The following is a 20,233-nucleotide window of genomic DNA, read 5'->3' on the forward strand; positions in this document are numbered from 1 at the left end:
AACTACATGGCCATGGAGATTCAGAGGTGAAAGCAGGGATTGCCTGCATCTTTTAAGTCCCAGTTTGATTTTGATTTCATTTCATAATAGATCTTATTAATAATAAAAGTTGGCGGCCGGGCACGGTGGCTCACGCCTGTAATCCCAGCACTTTGGGAGGCCGAGGAGGGCGGATCACGAGGTTAGGAGATTGAGACCATCCTGGCTAACACCAGGAACCCCAGTGAAATCCCATCTCTACTAAAAATACAAAAAAATTAGCCGGGCGTGGTGGTGGGCACCTGTAGTCCCAGCTACTCGGGAAGCTGAGGCAGGAGAATGGCATGAACCTGGGAGTCAGAGCTTGCAGTGAGCTGAGATTGTGCCACTGCACTCCAGCCTGGGCGACAGAGGGAGACTCTGTCTCAAAAAAAAAGAAAAGAAAACGTTGGCATGGGTGACTTTGGGAATTCTAGGAAAAGCCCTGGTGCTTTCAACCCAGTTTCCAGTGGGCAGCAGAAGGCTCCCTATGGATGACTCTGAGTAGAGAAGAAGGAAGTCAAGGAAGAGATGGGGAAGAGGAGAGGGAGAGTTCCCCAAATGTACCTTGCGCTCTCCCCTGAGTGTCCATGTGTGGCAGGTTAATGCTGATATGGTGAGTAATGCCCAAAGGCTATAAAGCTAGACAGGGCCCTATGATTATATGATCAGGGGATTTGTGTGCTGTGCCAAGGCTTGGATGGCATCCTTTGTTCCAGACAGAAGGGTACTGTTTATTGTCCTCCTAAGGTACTTTTTTGTTCACTTTGTAACTTTTGCTCCCATGCACTCAACAAACAGCTATTGACCAGCTATTATGTGCTAGTAAGTAAGTGGTAGTTGTTTGGGATACAATAGTGAGTAAAGCATGGCTCCTAGCATCTGTTGTATGTGCATGCATGCCATGCATGTGACACTGAGGGAGAGAGAGATTAAGTGATATGACAGCATAGAGGCTGGGCACTGCCTAACTTTCCATGTGGAATTCAGTGAGGTCTTTATTTTTCTGAAGCTGAGTTTCAGCTTGGGTGTTCTAGCGACCAGAACTGTAATGGGAATTGTAGGTGCAGATGAACTTTGTGTAGGGTTATGGTTCTTTCTCACAGAACTATTGACACCCACTGCAACCAGCTACACAATTTTCTTTACAACTCTGCAGCAAGCTAGACAGGTCACAGGCAGTCCAACCTCAGGAGGTTGCCTGCATCATGTTGATGGTGAAGCTGACACCATAGCATGGAAACCAGAGTCCACTGCTCCCATAGCTCAATGCTTTCAATATGTTATCTGAAACTGCATCTTCTAATTCCTGGACATTTCAGACCTGTACTGACTCAGATCTGGGTGGGGCTTAGTTTGAAGGAGGGAGTCTTGGTGATGATGTGATTTCCTTGGTCTGTCATAGGTAACTAATCAAACGTACCTTAGACTTTACTCTCTGAGAAACTCATAGCTGAATTCAATGTTTATTCTTACGGACTACTTAGCATTTGACTAGACGGTATGAATTTCTAAGTAAGGTAAGGATTTCTTTCTAAGTTGTTTATACCTAGAACTTAAAAGTGGGCATGAATAAATCAAATATGGGTGGTTTTTAGTTGACATTTTATTTTCCTGTTAGGAAAAAAATAGTGACTAATCTTTTAAATTGATTTAGTGCATATACTATGTATTGTGCATATGCACCAAACAAATATTTAGTAAAAGATTGTTTTGAAGGAACATGCTGATATATTTCAAATAAAAGAACTTAGCAAAAATGAGGAAAATGCCTAACATTCTGATAAGACAGTGAAGGAGGGATGAGCAATGTTTGTTTTGAAAATTACCTGGGAACTTTAAAAAAATCTCTGAGGGTGTATTCTTACTTGTAATTGTTCATCTAGTTACCCTACAGAGTCTTATTAGCTGCTCCAAGATGCACTGCTTTCCATTCTGTGGTGGAAACAAAAGGACTGTAGTAGTGGTTATCTAGCAGAAGAATCGTGATCTTTGAATTCTAATACAAGAAACTTAGATGTCTCCTGGATATTTCCACTGTCTCAAGGGAGAATCATTAAGTTTATGTCATTTTTAATGCCTAAAACAAGATTCAAAAAGTTAAGATTCAATTCTCATTGGGTTTCTATTGTTTGGGACTTTGGACAATAGAAAAAAATATGAACAGGTAATTTAGGTTTTTTCGTGTTACTGGTACCTGACAAAACAAACTCGAGCTTCCCTATTTCCTAGAAACTTGGAGTAAATAATTTCTGTCCAGAATGGCAAATTGGTGTCATATCCCATTTATGAGCATATTTTAATCAAAAGATGCAATAAAGTGTAGTGGTCAAGATCATAGTCTCTAGAGTCAAGTAATCCTTGGTGCATTTACCTGTTTCATCATTAACCAGTTGTATATTTTTCTCAGAGCCAGTTTCCTAATCTGTAAAATGGGGGTAGACTAGGATTGCTGTGAAGGTTAAATGAAATTTATCAAAGTGCTTAGTAAAGTGCCTGGTATGTAGAAAGTATTTAATAAATATTATTATTTCAGAATATAGATGTAAAAGACAAATGATTTCCTGTATAATCACATTGAGTAGTCTGAAAGTTTGGTGGCTCTTAAATAAATCCATGAATGAAGGCTCTGCCTACTTTTGGCATGTGGCCCACCAGCATGTTCTATCAGTTGGCCTGAGCTGGGAAAGAAACCAATTCCTGTGTTGAGTTTTCCTCCAGGTGCTTAAAATAGACCATAGCTGAATATTTTGATCATTAACCAGTGATCCTGGGTGGCTCCTCCTTGCTCTGGTCAGTAACCGGTGTAGGTCACGTAGTAAGGCATTAAACACGGTGTTTTTCCTCCTGAGGTTGTCATGTCAACTCTAAATTCCCAGAGACTTGCCTAGGAGTGGAGACTTTGTTCTGAGTTATATAACCAGCATTCTCTTTGAGGCTTTGAATGTCTGTCTAACTGACTTCTGACTGCAGGCATGCAAACTTTTCCCCTGCCTGGTAGGAATAACACCCCTTTTCCAAGTATCTACATAGCAGCGATCCAGGGGCTATCCAAAAGCCAGTTGCTTCCTGACTTAATTTCTGGGAAGACCAATTGCCTACTGAAGACAAATTCCTTTCTCCTTATTCTTCTGTCAGATGAGACTAGCTATTAGGTATTCCCTCTCTAGGACTCTGACCTGACTCTCCTAGAAAAGAAAATGTGGATCCAAGTGCATTCCATTTAACTAGGGCTATAAACATATGCCACCAGAAAAATCCTGCTATTCTGGCTTACTATAACTAGGTTCTCCTTTCTAACACAATACTATCTTTATAACATGTACACACCTTTCCTTGATATTCAGTTGTAGTGTTTATGTGTTCAAAATCCTTCTAATTTAGCCCCAGCTAAAGTTCTCAGTATATATTTGCAGGCCCCTTTTACTACACCATCTTCAGTAAAGTGCATATTTCTCTTTCTTCAGCATAGGCTTCACCCTTAGAAGCTCGCTTTTCTCTGGATATTCATTTCCAGCAGGTCTCAGAGATAATGGACTGTATTGCATCTTTTTCTGTTAGAGACTAGAATGCAGTTAGCAGGTGCATCTTCTTATAATAACTGCAGATTCAGATTTTTTTCTCTCTGTAAAAACTGTTAAATGTCCCCTCAGAGGCTCATTTTAAAATTGAGTAATGAATGGGGGCTTGTTTTTACTTAGTCCTTGATCTTGGAATCTTAGAGTCTGTCATTGCCCATTGCTGCTTACCATTTAGAGTTCAAACCACTAATTCCCAAGTGATAAGAGATTAAGATACAAACTGGAGATAGGCAAATGTACACTTGCAGCTTCCTTGCTTTAATACTTCTGTTTCAGGTGGGATGTTTTCTCCATGGCTATCCAGGTCTGTCCTAGACACCACCTTTCAGAAATGAGATCCTTTCTATCTAATTTAACCTAGATTAGAGGCATCACCAAGAACACCTTCTGAAGGTGAAAACCTTTTACCTTTTCTTTCTGTCCCATACTCTATATTCCTTAACTGCAATCACTACAATGTCCTGTCAGTTACACAAAATTAATGCTACTATGACTGACTTTGATAATATTTCTATTTCCAAATTGACAAGTTATATTCCTAATCTAATTACATTCATGCAAAGCTAGTAGCTCTGTAGTTATATCAACTTGGCAACAAGGAAAATAAACTTAATTTAAAAAAAGACTCAAAAAGTTAAATCACTTTTGTAAAAGACCCAGAAAAAATATATATATAATCATATAACTATTATAATACATAAATATATAAATATGTTATATAAATGTAATACATATTTACTATAGATAATGAGTGAAAAGGGTGAAATTGATGGAGTCAGAGCTTAGAAATCTTGTTAGTGTGGTGGGAGGAGAGAAAGGAGAGGAGTAGTCAGATTATAAAGAATTCCATCGGAGTAGTATGTTCTGAGTTTGCAAGTTCAGGGGTGGAGCAGAAAGTTCTGGGTGATAAGTGCAGGAATCTACGGAAATGCTAGGTTGAGTGGAGTAGAAGTAACTGGTTTTGGAGTTCTTGACTTTTTCTTTCTAAAGTTTTAGATTTGCTGATAAGAATTTAGTAGATAAGAGAGGAGGAAGGGACATAGAAAAGCTCAGATGACCCAAGTGACAAGCATTTCTTAAATATTTCAGACGCATAAAGGTACAAATAATACTCTAACCCAACCTTATATGCCCCATCCAGCTTAAATACAATTGACACTCGCTAGGTACCCTTTCATGTAGGAGCAAGGGTCACTCTAGAATAAACTTAGATTCTCATAGTGAGATATAGAATCCCTGAAGATACAGGAGCGATGGCTTGGAAAGAGCACAGTTGGATGACGAGATTGCCAGCTTTATTTTCAGATTCCAGTGTGGCAAGAAGATGGGAAAATGAGCAACTCTTCTTAGAAAAAGGAGATGGGGAAATGGTGCTTTGGGGAAAGAATTGAGTTCCAACTGAGGCGGCAAGGCAGCAGGAACCTGAGCAGGTTGTGGGTAATGGGCAGTTTATTGGGTAATGATGTTTTCAGAGTACACAAGGAAGAGGTCTGAAAGGACCAACAGAAGGGGAAGGCTGGGTGGGTCGAGGGGAAGCAGCACAGAACCTGGGAGAGACAGTGTGTGAGAAGATGGGTAAGCAAGCGTCCTGTTCACAGCATGAAGTACCAGCTTTTGCAGACAGGAGGCAGGGTGGGAAGAAACAGCCCAGGGAATTCAAGAACAACCTGCCATGGGGTTTCACTGCATGGCTTTGTTTCATAGAAAGGATTTCACCACAAGGAGTTGATGAGTCAAAGATTCAGGTGCAAGTGATTTATTAAAATAGTGCTCTTAGAAGAAACCAGTTAGGGGGTAGGGAAAGCCAGAGTGATGGGTAGGTTAGGAATATAAACCAGGTGAGCCAATAATAGGAAAAGCATGGTTTGCTGGGGCTCCCAGGAAATAAGCTTCTCTCCTTAACAAGAAGCGCTGGTGAAGCTCCAGTTCTTTTCATCTGGATCTAGTGGTGTGTGAGGTCAGGCCTGAAACATCTACAGCCACTTCATTGCCACGAGGGAAGCCAGGTTGCGTATAAGGTAAACCCACAGAAGGCAAAGCAGAGACGTGAAACCTGGTGACATACGTCCGGGGTAGAGCTGGCCAGAGGCTCCCAGAAGCCTCAGTTACATTTCTCAGAAGATTCCCTTTGTTGTCTAAGCCAGTTCCAGGATGTTGCTCTTATTGCTTGTAACAGAAATCTAAATTCCCAAACACTTTATTTTAATAATGCTGTCATATTTATCTAAATGTTCTTTAATCCTGGAATTGAGAGTAATCAAAAATGACTAATGACACAGCTGAAATATTTCATAGCAGTACAATGAAATGAGAGAATTTCCCTTCATTTTCACTGGAATTTTCTCTTCCTTTCACTGGAAAGGAAGGAATTATACATGCACAATATCTCTTCTAATTTATGTCTTCTGATCTTGGAGTTAGTCTCCTTAAAATTTGAGTATGAGGAGACCTAGGCCCTCCAAACCAATTTTCCCCATTGAATTTAGCTTTTTATTTTATATGCAAAACATTATATCCTAAGTGTGCTTTGTAGATTACATTTCTAATTTCTGTTCATTCTTGTGCTTTTAGTGTTGCATGCTCTGACATAGTTCTTTTTACTGTTCTTTTGCCTTCCCTGTGAATTCCAGAGACGTGACTGCAGAAATAGATGACTGAATACTAAGTATGTATAGGTTCTATTTTCCCACTTTTATTTACTTTTCTGAGGATTCCAAACACGCTTGTTGTTCTTGAGGCATTTGCTTTCTTCTAGAGTTATCTTCTTGCAGTCTTTTTTATAATTCTTACCCCTTAGTTGCCCCCAACCCCACCACAATTTTCCTCCCCTGCCCCCAATTATTTCAATTGTCCTTGTCTCTTATATTCCTATTTTCTTCCTTAGGCTAATTTGAGAGACTACATTATTTCTCTTTCCCTTTTGGAATTTGAGGGTGGCCCTTGGTAGTTTTAATCTGTTTTGCAAATTCTTGTAATCTTTTCTCATAAGGATCCTACTCCTTTCTCCCTCAACTCAAACAGCCTCAAGGTCATCTTGCCTCCTCCTTTCTTCTTGGAACCAAGCAGCACACTTTACTTTTCACTTCTTCCTGCTTGCTATCTTAACTCCTCTAATGTTTCTCTTCTGCTTCTAAGTTGATTTCATCCAAGTGACTCGCATTTACCAAGTATTGCCTATGAGCTCTGTGGTTTGTGTGCTGCCTGTACAATATAAAAGGTAATCCACATAACTGAGCTGAGGTATTGGGTTGGTATTCTCATTTTAGAAGAAAGTTGAGATATGCTAGAGTTTAGGAAATAAGACAAGTGATCTAGGTTTGATTTCTGTGTTGCTATTTATATTAGTCATCTAATTCATACAAGAATGTATACTTGTGAGTTACATAGATCTGATTTTTATAGTAGGGAAATGAATATTAACATGAAGATTAAACAGTCTGACTTTAAAATGGTATATAAATGAGTTTGAAAGAGAAAATACCTGATTTCATTTTCTGTTCTGTTGTAGTAGGAGGGTTAGTCTTTCAATAACAGGTCTGAAATAGCATGATACCTGGAAACCATGATTACTGGAATCTGTGAATATTTTACCATCCAGGGTTCAACCTCCTACCGCTTATTCTCCTGACAGTACGCTGAGACAGACATTTTATTGACTAACATCTCTCTTAACATTTTCCCCTGCTAATTGTACTTTGATTGGTTCAAATTCCATGTGGGGATTCCTTGATTCTGACAATCCAAGACATTCAGCTCTCTTCAAGTCAAGTAATCGACTTTTTTGAATTAGTTTTCAGTTTCAGTTTGTTTTCCCCAATTCAAGTTGGAAACACTTCCTTGGTATTTCCTTGCTGCATGGACTTTAGCAAATGCTACTTTACTCTCCTTCCAGCTACTCATGAGGCTGAGGCAGGAGAATCGCTTGAACCCTGGAGGTGGAGGTTACAGTGAGCCTTTTCCTAGTTTTATTGTTGGAAGCCTAACTCACAGAAGAGATTATGCAATACAGTCCTGAAGTCAAGGGAGGAGAGGTAGGAAGGGAGAGGAGAAAAGAAGTTTCTTGAGGGCATTTACTAGAAATGCCTCCTAGTGCTGCCTTTTCTGTTCTGGGCTGGCTGTCTCCTTGAAAACAGCACACACTAATAGGAAATTTAAAAAATCCTGGAATCGGTATGCTCTGTTGTCTTTTGTGGAGAAGTCGAAGCATCTTCTTTTTCTTCTCCACCCATGCCCTACCTCTTTGTTGCTTGTTTAGGCAAAAAAGTAAACTATTTCTTCCCCTTACATTTGGCATTCAGCTGCTTAATTCAGTTATGTCTTGGTTCTGAGTTTTCTGTATCAACTTTTCCTAGAATGTGGAAACTTTAGATCAACAGATTCAATTGTCTTCATTTTAGAAAAGTTTTCTTATATTTTATTTATGTGTCAACTCCTTGATTTGATGAGTTCTTGACTTCAGGGGCCAATATCAATTATCCTATTACTGTGTCATTTATGTGCTATAACATAACCTCATCTAATTGCATTCAATTTATGTTCAATAGCTCAACCTCATCTAGTGCATTCATCTCTTTAATCTGGATTCATGAAGATATCACAAATCTTCCTCTACTTTGTCTTTCAGTGATATCACTTCTGTACTTTGCTAGCTCTACATTCTTATTAGTTATCTCTAGAAATTTTAGTCCATATTTTGTTTCCTCATATCTACAATCCTCTTCTCATCCTATTATTTTGTTTAGCTTGTTTTTGAGTACTTATTTTGTTGTGTACATATTCTGGGCATTAATTTCTAATATAAAACATATAATTATTTTGTATATTTTTTCTAGAGGGTATAGACCTAATGTAAGTGAAAGTTTCCTTTCTGTTCTTTGAACTGTTTTATTCCAGGTTGGGCTTTATTTTATTTTTTGGTCATTTGCATGCCATTGCTGTACCCTACCTCTTTTGGATTATAGTGTATATTATGTAGCATGTCAGTTTTTTATTTTGCTCAGTTAGTGGCCAGGTAATCAAATCAGTTCTGACATAGTAGGTGCATGATGGGCTCTTGATTTTTTTTTTTCTCATTTTGTCTGAGACCTATAATCCATTATTGCGACCACTATTGCCACAACCTCAAAGCAGGTGACTCTGATGGTTGGGTATTTTGTGTTCTCTCATTTGGGCTTAGGCTGAGTTATTATTTTCTTAGGCTGAGTTATTGGCAGGGGTGGAAATAAACTTTTTGTTAGATAATTGAACTGACTCTCATTTTTGGACCTACTGAATATCACATTCCAGTGTTTACAGCATTTAGTTGGGGGTGTGTATACGCGTGTGTAGTGTTCTAAAGGGGAATGCACTGGCGTTCTGAATGGCTTCTCCCTGTTCAATGTATCATTGTATAAGCTATGCTCCCATTGTCATGTCAACGCCATCGTTTATGTTCCCATTTGTTTCCTACTACTCCTCAGTCAAGAAAGAAAGAAGAAAGATTTCTCTCCAAATTTAGGCATTGTGTTACTTTCCTCAGGCTCCTTTAACAAACTACCACAAATATGGTGGCTTAAATTAAGAAAAACGTATCCTCTCAGTTCTGAAGGCTAGAAGTCCAAAATCAAGGTGTTGGCAGGCCCACACTTCTGAATATTCTAGGGGAGAATCCTTCCTTGCTCTGCCAACTTCTAGTGACTCCTGGTGTTCCTTGCCTTGTGTCAATATAATTTCAGTCTCTGCCACCTTCTGTGTCTCCTTTCCTACCTCTCATAGGACTTAGGACACAGCCTAATCCAGTATGATTTCATCTCAATCTTTACCTTAATTACATCTACAAAGACCTATTTTCAAATAAGCTCCCATTCTGAGGTTCTAGGTGGATATGAAATTTTGAAGAACAACTAGTCATTCTGCTACAAATATATTAGAAAGAGCTTTCAGGGCTTCAGCAACACACCACAAATCTACAGTGTCTGAAGTGGGCTTCACCTCCCTACTAATGGTCTGTTCTGCAGATCCCTAATCACTCTAGATCTGGTAAATTGCTCCTTCAGCCAAGGATGATAGGGTACTTGTCCATGTTACTAGTCTTGGGGGTACAGCATCATTCTTGTTAGTTTCACTTAACCCTGCCTACAGCTGTATAAATAGTCACATTAGTAAACTATTCATGATTACCACAATACATTGTTATATTTGCTGCCTGAGTAGGATTACTGGTTAATTTTGCATCCTTGCCTTATAATTGATTTTAAAGGGACTATTGCTAATGTTTCCCCATTGAAGATTCTGTTTTTATAGGGTTTTCAGACATATTCTTTGTCACATTAAAGCCTTTTACTCATCAATGAGGAATTTACAATTACTTTTTACATTATCTATTTTTTTCTACATGTATTCAGATGATTGGTTTTTCAACTCTAATCTGCTTAATATGCTTTTAGCCTGGGTTTCCTAGAAAACAGAACCTGAAGCAAGGATTAAAATGCTGATGCTTTATTTGGGAGATAAAAACTCAGGGCTGTGAGAGAGAAGGAAAGCAGAAGGAAGGCAAGGGAAGATGGGCAGCTTTGTAAAGGGACAGATTACCATGCTGGCTACTGCTTCACGAGTAGTCAGAAAGAGACCCAGCAATTCTCTTGGTCGTAGCAGTCATCAGTGTGAAGGACTTTTCTGAATGGGAATATAGAAAACTGTTCCTCAAAGTCCTCCACGGGAGGGAAGAAGATGGGGGGATTCATCTGCCCAGATCTAGTTGTTCCTATTGGTTAAAATTTACCTCACAGGAAATAAACAGTTCCATATATCCCAATGTCATCATCTAGTCCCTTTAATAGCAGCTCAGGGTGCTGAGTCCCATGCCCTGTTGTATAGAGTTCCATTCCATTCCAGAAGTATCAGGAGGGACCAGACACTTCAGGTACATGCCTGGTTGGCTCAGCTCTGGGTGGTGGCCAAGGAGGAAGGCTTGGCACTCTCGGGGCAAATGACTCAGCAGAGCCTCACAGTGACAGTTAAGGTCAGTGACACATTTGAGCCAAGGGAATCTGAGGCACACAAGACTTCAGTCTGATACATGTGATAAATCACATTTGTAAATCTTCTAATGCTAAATCTTCTTTGGATTCCTGGAGAAAACCCAACTTGGTCACTGTGGCAGCTGTGAAAATGTGGGCTCACATCTCCTGCTGCGAGGAGTGTGGGCGATTGCAGCCCCAGGTGCTGCTGTCTGGATCATCACCACCTTTGTGTCATGGCCATGACTGATCTCAGCTGATGCTCCACTGATTATTCATTCCCTCAGTGATTGAGCACAGTGGCAAGACTAACAAGGGACTCCTCTAATGGATGAGTTTGGTGCAAGGGCTCCCCAGTCATCTGACAAAACTTTCTTAGAACTGCTGCAAGCCTGACGTTCCTTTCACTCCATTTCCGCCCTTCCTCTCTCCTTTAACATCACAGTTGGAAAGTTCTCCTGACTTCTGCTTTCCCCCTTTATCCTTCACAGGAATTTTCCTCACTAACATCCCTTGAACATCGTGTCCCATCTTGGTGTCTGCTTCTTGTAGAACATGATTAGCACAGTCATAATACATTATCTGTTTTAATATTATTGGATTTAGTTTACAACATTTTGTCCGGATTTTCATATCTCTTTTCCTGAGTGAAACAGATTATCTTCTGTCCTCATACAGTCTTTTCCTGGGTTTAAATAATGCTGTCCTTGAAGTTTGGTAGAATTTGTCTGGAGAACCATCTGGACCTGCTTGAGCTCTCCGTCTCTCTCCCTCTGTGCGTGTGTGTGAAGGTTTTAAACTGCTATCCAATTTCTTTAATAATTATAGGACTCTTTAAGATTTCTATTTTGTGTGTATGTCAGTTAAGGAAAGATTCTCAGAAAACCGTTTTTAAATCTACTGGCAGAATGTTGCTGATACTATTATCTTTTCACATCTCTGCTTTATCTATAGTTATGCCAACTTTTTTAACATACTACATTTTCTCACTTAATTTTGCCAGAAGTTTGTCTGTTGTCAATTTGTAGTCTTGTTAATCAATTTTTGACTTTAACCTTTTCCATTGTATATATATATATTTTCTATTTTATTTCCACTATTATATTTTCCTGCTACTTTTTTGAGTTTTTCTTTTTTTGAGACGGAGTCTTGCTCTGTCACCCAGGCTGGAGTACAATGGCACGATCTCGGCTCACTATAACCTCCGCCTCCCAGGTTCAAGCAATTCTCCTGCCTCAGCCTCCCAAGTGTCTGGGATTACAGGCATCCGCCACCATGCCTGGCTAACTTTTGTGTTTTTAGTAAAGACAGGGTTTCACCACGTTGGCCAGGCTGGTCTTGAACCCCTGACCTCAGGTGACCTCAGGTGAGCCACCGTGCCCAGCCCTTTTTAAAAAAATTTTTCTAACTTAGATTTTATACTCATTTAATATCTGCTTACCTTTATTCCTTTTTAATACAAATGTTTGACTAAATTCGCCTTAAGACTGCTTTTGTTGTATTCTACCTCTTTGTATAGGTTGTGCTTTTTCATTTGGTTCTGAGTAATAACCATTTTTATTTTAGAATAATTTTAGAGTTACAGAAAAGTTGTGAAGATATTATAAGAGTTCTTGTTGGCCAGGCGTGGTGGCTCACGCCTGTAATCCCAGTACTTTGGGAGGCTGAGGCAGGTGGATCATGAGGTCAGGAGTTAGAGACCAGCCTGGCCAACATGGTGACACCGCATCTCTACTAAAAATATAAAAATTAGCCAGGCATGGTGGCAGGCACCTGTAATCCCAGCTACTTGGGAGGCTGAGGCAGGAGAATCACTTGAACCTGGGAGGCAGAAGTTGCAGTGAGCTGAGATCCTCCTATTGCACTCCAGCCTGGGGGACAAGAGTGAAACTCTGTCTCAAAAAAAAAAAAAAGAGTTCTTGTTAACTTTCGCCCAGCTTCCCCTATGTTAGCATCTTATATACATGGTTCATTTGTCGAAACTTAAGCAATTATCGTGGTACAATACTACTAACTAAACTATAGATTCTATTTGAAGGTCACCAGTTTTTCCAGTAACTTCCTTTTTCTATTTCAGGATCCAATTCAGAATACCACAATGCATTTAGTAGTTAGGTCTTTTATTTTTTTCCTTTCTTTATTATTATTATTATTATTTAAGTTTTAGGGTGAATGTGCACAATGTGCAGGTTTGTTACATATGTATCCATGTGCCATGTTGGTGTGCTGCACCCATTAACTCGTCATTTAGCATTAGGTATATCTCTTAATGCTGTCCCTCCCCCCTACCCCCACCCGACAACAGTCCCCGGAGTGTGATGTTCCCCTTCCTGTGTCCATGTGTTCTCACTGTTCAATTCCCACCTATGAGTGAGAACATGTGGTGTTTGATTTTTTGTCCTTGCGATAGTTTGCTGAGAATGATAGTTTCCAGTTTCGTCCATGTCCCTACAAAGGACATGAACTCATCATTTTTTATGGCTGCATAGTATTCCATGGTGTATATGTGCCACATTTTCTTAATCCACTCTATCGTTGTTGGACATTTGGGTTGGTTCCAAGTCTTTGCTATTGTGAATAGTGCCGCAATAAACATACGTGTGCATGTGTCTTTATAGCAGCATGATTTATAGTCCTTTGGGTATATACCCAGTAATGGGATGGCTGGGTCAAATGGTATTTCTAGTTCTAGATCCCTGAGGAATTGCCATACTGATTTCCACAATGGTTGAACTAGTTTACAATCCCACCAACAGTGTAAAAGTGTTCCTATTTCTCCACATCCTCTCCAGCACCTATTGTTTCCTGACTTTTTAATGATGGCCATTCTAACTGGTGTGAGATGGTATCTCATTTTGGTTTTGATTTGCATTTCTCTGATGGCCAGTGATGATGAGCATTTTTTCATATTTTTTTGGCTGCATAAATGTCTTCTTTTGAGATGTGTCTGTTCATGTCCTTTGCCTACTTTTTGATGGGGTTGTTTGTTTTTTTCTAGTAAATTTGTTTGAGTTCATTGTAGATTCTGGATATTAGCCCTTTGTCAGATGAGTAGGTTGTGAAAATTTTCTCCCATTTTGTAGGTTGCCTGTTCACTCTGATGGTAGTTTCTTTTGCTGTGCAGAAGCTCTTTAGTTTAATGAGATCCCATTTGTCAATTTTGGCTTTTGTTGCCATTGCTTTTGGTGTTTTAGACATGAAGTCCTTGCCCATGCCTGTGTCCTGAATGGTATTGCCTAGGTTTTCTTCTAGGGTTTTTATGGTTTTAGGTCTAACATGTAAGTCTTTAATCCATCTTGAATTAATTTTTGTATAAGGTGTAAGGAAGGGATCCAGTTTTAGCTTTCTACATATGGCTAGCCAGTTTTCCCAGCACCATTTATTAAATAGGGAATCCTTTTCCCATTGCTTGTTTTTGTCAGGTTTGTCAAAGATGGCATTATTTCTGAGGGCTCTGTTCTGTTCCATTGATCTATGTCTCTGTTGTGGTACCAGTACCATGCTGTTTTGGTTACTGTAGCCTTGTAGAATAGTTTGAAGTCAGGTAGCGTGATGCCTCCAGCTTTGTTCTTTTGGCTTAGGATTTACTTGGCGATGCGGGCTCTTTTTTGGTTCCATATGAACTTTACAGTAGTTTTTTCCAATTCTGTGAAGAAAGTCATTGGTAGCTTGATGAGGATGGCATTGAATCTATAAATTACCTTGGGCGGTATGGCCATTTTCACGATATTGATTCTTCCAACCCATGAGCATGGAATGTTCTTCCATTTGTTTGTATCCTCTTTTATTTCATTGAGCAGTGGTTTGTAGTTCTTCTTGAAGAGGTCCTTCACATCCCTTGTAAGTTGGATTCCTAGGTATTTTATTCTCTTTGAAGCAATTGTGAATGGGAGTTCACTCATGATTTGGCTCTCTGTTTGTCTGTGATTGGTGTACAAGAATGCTTGTGATTTTTGTACATTGATTTTGTATCCTGAGACTTTACTGAAGTTGCTTATCAGCTTAAGGACATTTTGGGCTGAGACAATGGGGTTTTCTAGATATACAATCATATAATCTGCAAACAGGGACAATTTGACTTCCTCTTTTCCTAATTGAATACCCTTTATTTCCTTCTCCTGCCTGATTGCCCTGGCCAGAATTTCCAACACTATGTTGAATAGGAGTGGTGAGAGAGGGCGTCCCTGTCTTGTGCCAGTTTTCAAAGGGAATGCTTCCAGTTTTTGCCCATTCAGTATGATATTGGCTCTGGGTTTGTCATAGATAGCTCTTATTATTTTGAGATATGTCCCATCAATACCTAATTTATTGAGAGTTTTTAGCATGAAGGGTTGTTGAATTTTGTCAAAGGCCTTTTCTGCATCTATTGAGATAATCATGTGGTTTTTGTCTTTGGTTCTGTTTATATGCTGGATTACATTTATTGATTTGCGTATGTTGAACCAGCCTTGCATCCCAGGGATGAAGCCCACTTGATCATGGTGGATAAGCTTTTTGATGTGCTGCTGGATTCGGTTTGCCAGTATTTTATTGAGGATTTTTGCATCAATGTTCATCAAGGATATTGGTCTGAAATTCTCTTTTTTGGTTATGTCTCTGCCAGGCTTTGGTATCAGGATGATGCTGGCCTCATAAAATGAGTTAAGGAGGATTCCCTCTTTTTCTATGGATTGGAGTAGTTTCAGAAGGAATGGTACCAGTTCCTCCTTGTACCTCTGGTAGAATTCGGCTGTGAATCCATCAGGTCCTGGACTCTTTTTGGTTGGTAAGCTATTGATTATTGCCACAATTTCAGAACCTGTTATTGGTCTGTTCAGAGATTCAACTTCTTCCTGGTTTAGTCTTGGGAGGGTGTATTTGTCAAGGAATTTATCCATTTCTTCTAGATTTTCTAGTTTATTTGCGTAGAGGTGTTTGTAGTATTCTCTGATGGTAGATTGTATTTCTGTGGGATTGGTGGTGATATCCCCTTTATCATTTTTTATTGCATCTATTTGATTCTTCTCTCTTTTCTTCTTTATTAGTCCTGCTAGCGGTCTATCAGTTTTGTTATCTTTTCAAAAAACCAGCTCCTGGATTCATTAATTTTTTGAAGGGTTTTTTGTGTCTCTATTTCCTTCAGTTCTGCTCTGATTTTAGTTATTTCTAGCCTTCTGCTAGCTTTTGAATGTGTTTGCTCTTGCTTTTCTAGTTCTTTTAATTGTGATGTTAGGGTGTCAGTTTTGGATCTTTCCTGCTTTCTCTTGTGGGCATTTAGTGCTATAAATTTCCCTCTACACACTGCTTTGAATGTGTCCCAGAGATTCTGGTATGTTGTGTCTTTGTTCTCATTGGTTTCAAAGAACATCTTTATTTCTGCCTTCATTTCGTTATGTACCCAGTAGTCAATTCAGGAGCAGGTTGTTCAGTTTCCATGTAGTTGAGCGGTTTTGAGTGAGTTTCTTAATCCTGAGTTCTAGTTTGATTGCACTGTGGTCTGAGAGACAGTTTGTTATAATTTCTGTTCTTTCACATTTGCTGAGGAGTGCTTTACTTCCAACTATGTGGTCAATTTTGGAATAGCTGTGGTGTGGTGCTGAAAAAAATGTATATTCTGTTGATTTTGGGTGGAGTGTTCTGTAGATGTCTATTAGGTCCACTTGGTGCAGAGCTGAGTTCAATTCCTGGATATCCTTGTTAACTTTCTGTCTCGTTGATCTGTCTAATGTTGACAGTGGGGTGTTAAAATCTCCCATTATTATTGTGTGGGAGTTTAAGTCTCTTTGTAGGTCACTCAGGACTTGCTTTATGAATCTGGGTGCTCCTGTGTTGGGTGCATATATATTTAGGATAGTTAGCTCTTCTTGTTGCATTGATCCCTTTACCATTATGTAATGGCCTTCTTTGTCTCTTTTTATCTTTGTTGGTATAAAGTCTATTTTATCAGAGACTAGGATTGCAACCCCTGCCTTTTTTTGTTTTCCATTTGCTTGGTAGATCTTCCTCCATCCCTTTATTTTGAGTCTATGTGTCTCTGCACGTGAGATGGGTTTCCTGAATACAGCACACTGATGGGTCTTGACTCCTTATCCAATTTGCCAGTCGGTGTCTTTTAATTGGAACATTTAGCCCATTTACATTTAAAGTTAATATTGTTATGTGTGAATTTGATCCTGTCATTATGATGTTAGCTGGTTATTTTGCTCATTAGTTGATGCAGTTTCTTCCTAGCCTCGATGGTCTTTACAATTTGGCATGTTTTTGCAGTGGCTGGTACCGGTTGTTCCTTTCCATGTTTAGTGCTTCCTTCAGGAGCTCTTTTAGGGCAGGCCTGGTGGTGACAAAATCACTCAGCATTTGCTTGTCTGTAAAGGATTTTATTTCTCCTTCACTTATGAAGCTTAGTTTGGCTGGATATGAGATTCTGGTTTGAAAATTCTTTTCTTTAAGAATGTTGAATGTCGGCCCCCACTCTCTTCTGGCTTGTAGAGTTTCTGCCAAGAGATCAGCTGTTAGTCTGATGGGCTTCCGTTTGTGGGTAACCCAACCTTTGTCTCTGGCCACCCTTAACATTTTTTCCTTCATTTCAACTTTGGTGAATCTGACAATTATGTGTCTTGGAGTTACTCTTCTCGAGGAGTATCTTTGTGGCGTTCTCTGTATTTCCTGAATCTGAATATTGGCCTGCCTTGCTAGATTGGGGAAGTTCTCCTGGATAATATCTTGCAGAGTGTTTTCCAACTTGGTTCCATTCTCCCCGTCACATTCAGGTACACCAATCAGACGTAGGTTTGGTTTTTTCACATAGTCCCATATTTCTTGGAGGCTTTGTTTGTTTCTTTTTATTCTTTTTTCTCTAACCTTCTCTTCTCGCTTCATTTCATTCATTTCATCTTCCATCACTGATATCCTTTTTTCCAGTTGATCGCATCTGCTACCGAGGCTTCTGCAATCTTCACGTAGTTCTCGAAACTTGGCTTTCAGCTCCAGCAGCTCCTTTAAGCCCTTCTCTGCATTGGTTATCTTAGTTATACATTGATCTATTTTTTTTTTCAAAGTTTTTAACTTCTTTGCCATTGGTTTGAATTTCCTCCCGTAGCTCAGAGTAGCTTGATCGTCTGAAGCCTTCTTCGCTCAACTCATCAAAGTCATTCTCCATCCAGCTTTGTTCCCTTGCTGGTGAGGAACTGCGTTCCTTTAGAGGAGGAGAGGTGCTCTGCTTTTTAGAATTTCCAGTTTTTCTGCTCTGTTTTTTCCCCATCTTTGTGGTTTTTTCTACTTTTGGTCTTTGATTATGGTGATGTACAGATGGGTTTTTGGTGTGAGTGTCCTTTCTGTTTGTTAGTTTTCCTTCTACCAGACAGGACCCTCAGCTGCAGGTCTGTTGGAGTTTGCTAGAGGTCCACTCCAGACCCTGTTTTGCTGGGTGTCAGCAGCGGTGGCTGCAGAACAGCGGATATTCGTGGACCACAAATTCAGCTGTCTGATAGTTCCTCTGGAAGTTTTGTCTCAGAGGAGTACCTGGCCGAGTGAGGTGTCAGTCTGTCCCTACTGGGGGTGCCTCCCAGTTAGGCTGCTTGGGGGTCAGGGACCCACTTTAGGAGGCAGTCTGCCCGTTCTCAGATCTCCAGCTGCATGCTGGGAGAACCACTACTCTCTTCAAAGCTGTCAGACAGGGACTTTTAAGACTGCAGAGGTTCCTGCTGTCTTTTTGTTTGTATGTGCCCTGCCCCCAGAGGTGGAGCCTACAGAGGCAGGCAGACGTCCTTGAGCTGTGGTGGGCTCCACCCAGTTCGAGCTTCCTGGCTGCTTTGTTTACCTAAGCAAGCCTGGGCAATGGCGGGCGCCCTTCCCCCAGCCTCGCTGCCACCTTGCAGTTTGATCTCAGACTGCTGTGCTAGCAATCCGCATGACTCCGTGGGCGTAGGACCCTCTAAGCCAGGTGCAGGACACAATCTCCTGGTGTGCCGTTTTCCAAGCCCATTGGAAAAGCACAGTATTAGGGTGGGAGTGACCCGATTTTCCAGGTACCATCTGTTACCCCTTTCTTTTACTAGGAAAGGGAACTCCCTGATCCCTTGAGCTTCCCAAGTGAGGCAATGCCTCGCCCTGCTTCAGCTCACGCACGGTGCGCTGCGCCGACTGTCCTGCACCCACTGTTTGGCACTCTGTAGTGAGATGAACCTGGTACCTCAGATGGAAATGCAGAAGTCACCCGTCTTCTGCATCGCTCACGCTGGGAGCTGTAGACCGGAGCTGTTCCTATTCGGCCATCTTGGCTCCACCCCTCTATTTTTTTATTTTCAATTTTAATTTTTGTGGGTACATAACAGGTATATATATGTATGAGATACATGAAATGTTTTAATACATGCATGCAGTGTAAAATAAGGACATCATGGAGAATGGGGTATCCATCCTATTAAGCATTTGTCCTTTGAATTACAAATAATTCAATTACACTCTTAAAGTTATTTTAAAATTTACAATTATGTTATTGACTATAGTCACTCTGTTGTGCTATCACATAATAGGTCTTATTCATTCTAACTATTTTTTGTACCCATTAACCATCCCCACCTTCCCCGTAACCACCACTACCCTTCCCAGCCTCTGGTATCAAACCTACTCCTTAGGCCCATGAGTTTAATGGTTTTGATTTTTAGATCCCACAAATGAGTGAGAACATGTGACGTTTGTCTTCCTGTGCCTGGCTTATTTCACTTAACATAATCTCCAGCTCCATCCATGTCGTTGCAACTAATTGGATCTCATTCTTTTTTATGGCTGAATAGTACTCCATTGTGTATATGTACCACATTTTCTTTTATCCATTTATCTGTTGATGGACACTTACATTGCTTCCAAATCTTAGCTATTATAAACATGCTGTAACAAGCATAGGAGTGCAAATATCTCTTTGATATACTTATTTCCTTTCTCTTGGGTATATACCCAGCAGTGGGATGGCTGGATCATACAGTAGTTCAATTTTTTGTTTTTTTAGGAACCTCCAAACTTTTCTTCATACTGTTTTACTAATTTAGATTCCCACCAAATAGGTATGAGGGTTCCCTTTTCTCCGCATCCTTGCCAGCATTTGTTATTGCCTGTCTTTTGGATAGAAGCCGTTTTAATGGGGGTGAGATGATATCTCATTATAGTTTTGATTTGCATTTCTCTGATCAGTGATGTTGAGCACCTTTTCATATGCCTGTTTGCCATTTGACATCTTCTGAGATATGTCTATTCAAATCTTTTGCCCATTTTTTTAAATTGGATTATTAGATTTTTTCCTATAGAGTTGTTTGAGTTCCTTATATAGTCTGGTGATGAATCCCTTGTCAGAGGGGTAGTTTGCAAATATTTTCTCCCATTCTGTGGGTTGTCTCTTCACTTTATTGATTGTTTCCTTTGCTATGCAGAAGCTTTTTAACTTGATATGATCCCATTTGTCCATTTTTGCTTTGGTTGCCTGTGCTTGTGGGGTATTGCTCAAGAAATTTTTCCCCAGACCAATGTCCTGGAGATTTTCCCCAGTGTTTCTTGTAACTGTTTTATGGTTTGAGGTCTTAGATTTAAGTCTTTAATCCACTTTTATTTGATTTTTGTATATGGCAAGAGGTAGGGTTCTAGTTTCAGTCTTCTGCATATGGA

General features: G+C 39.9%; 1 protein-coding gene across 17 annotated transcripts in view; it reads left to right on the plus strand.

The window, feature by feature from the left end:
* Positions 1-20,233, plus strand: part of HHLA2 (HHLA2 member of B7 family) — a 263,843-nt gene that overhangs the window by 166,562 nt on the left and 77,048 nt on the right. The window contains exon 7 of one of the 17 annotated variants that reach the window (XM_063630625.1): positions 1,424-1,538. The exons of 15 other annotated variants lie outside the window; for them this stretch is intronic. The gene's annotated coding sequence lies outside the window, so the exon portion shown is untranslated. Of the gene's footprint in view, positions 1-1,423; positions 1,539-20,233 lie in introns of those variants that run through there. One more of the 17 variants, XM_063630637.1, reaches the window with a different exon arrangement.

This window comes from Symphalangus syndactylus, chromosome 21 (assembly GCF_028878055.3).
Source record: "Symphalangus syndactylus isolate Jambi chromosome 21, NHGRI_mSymSyn1-v2.1_pri, whole genome shotgun sequence".
Classification (NCBI taxonomy): domain Eukaryota; kingdom Metazoa; phylum Chordata; class Mammalia; order Primates; family Hylobatidae; genus Symphalangus; species Symphalangus syndactylus.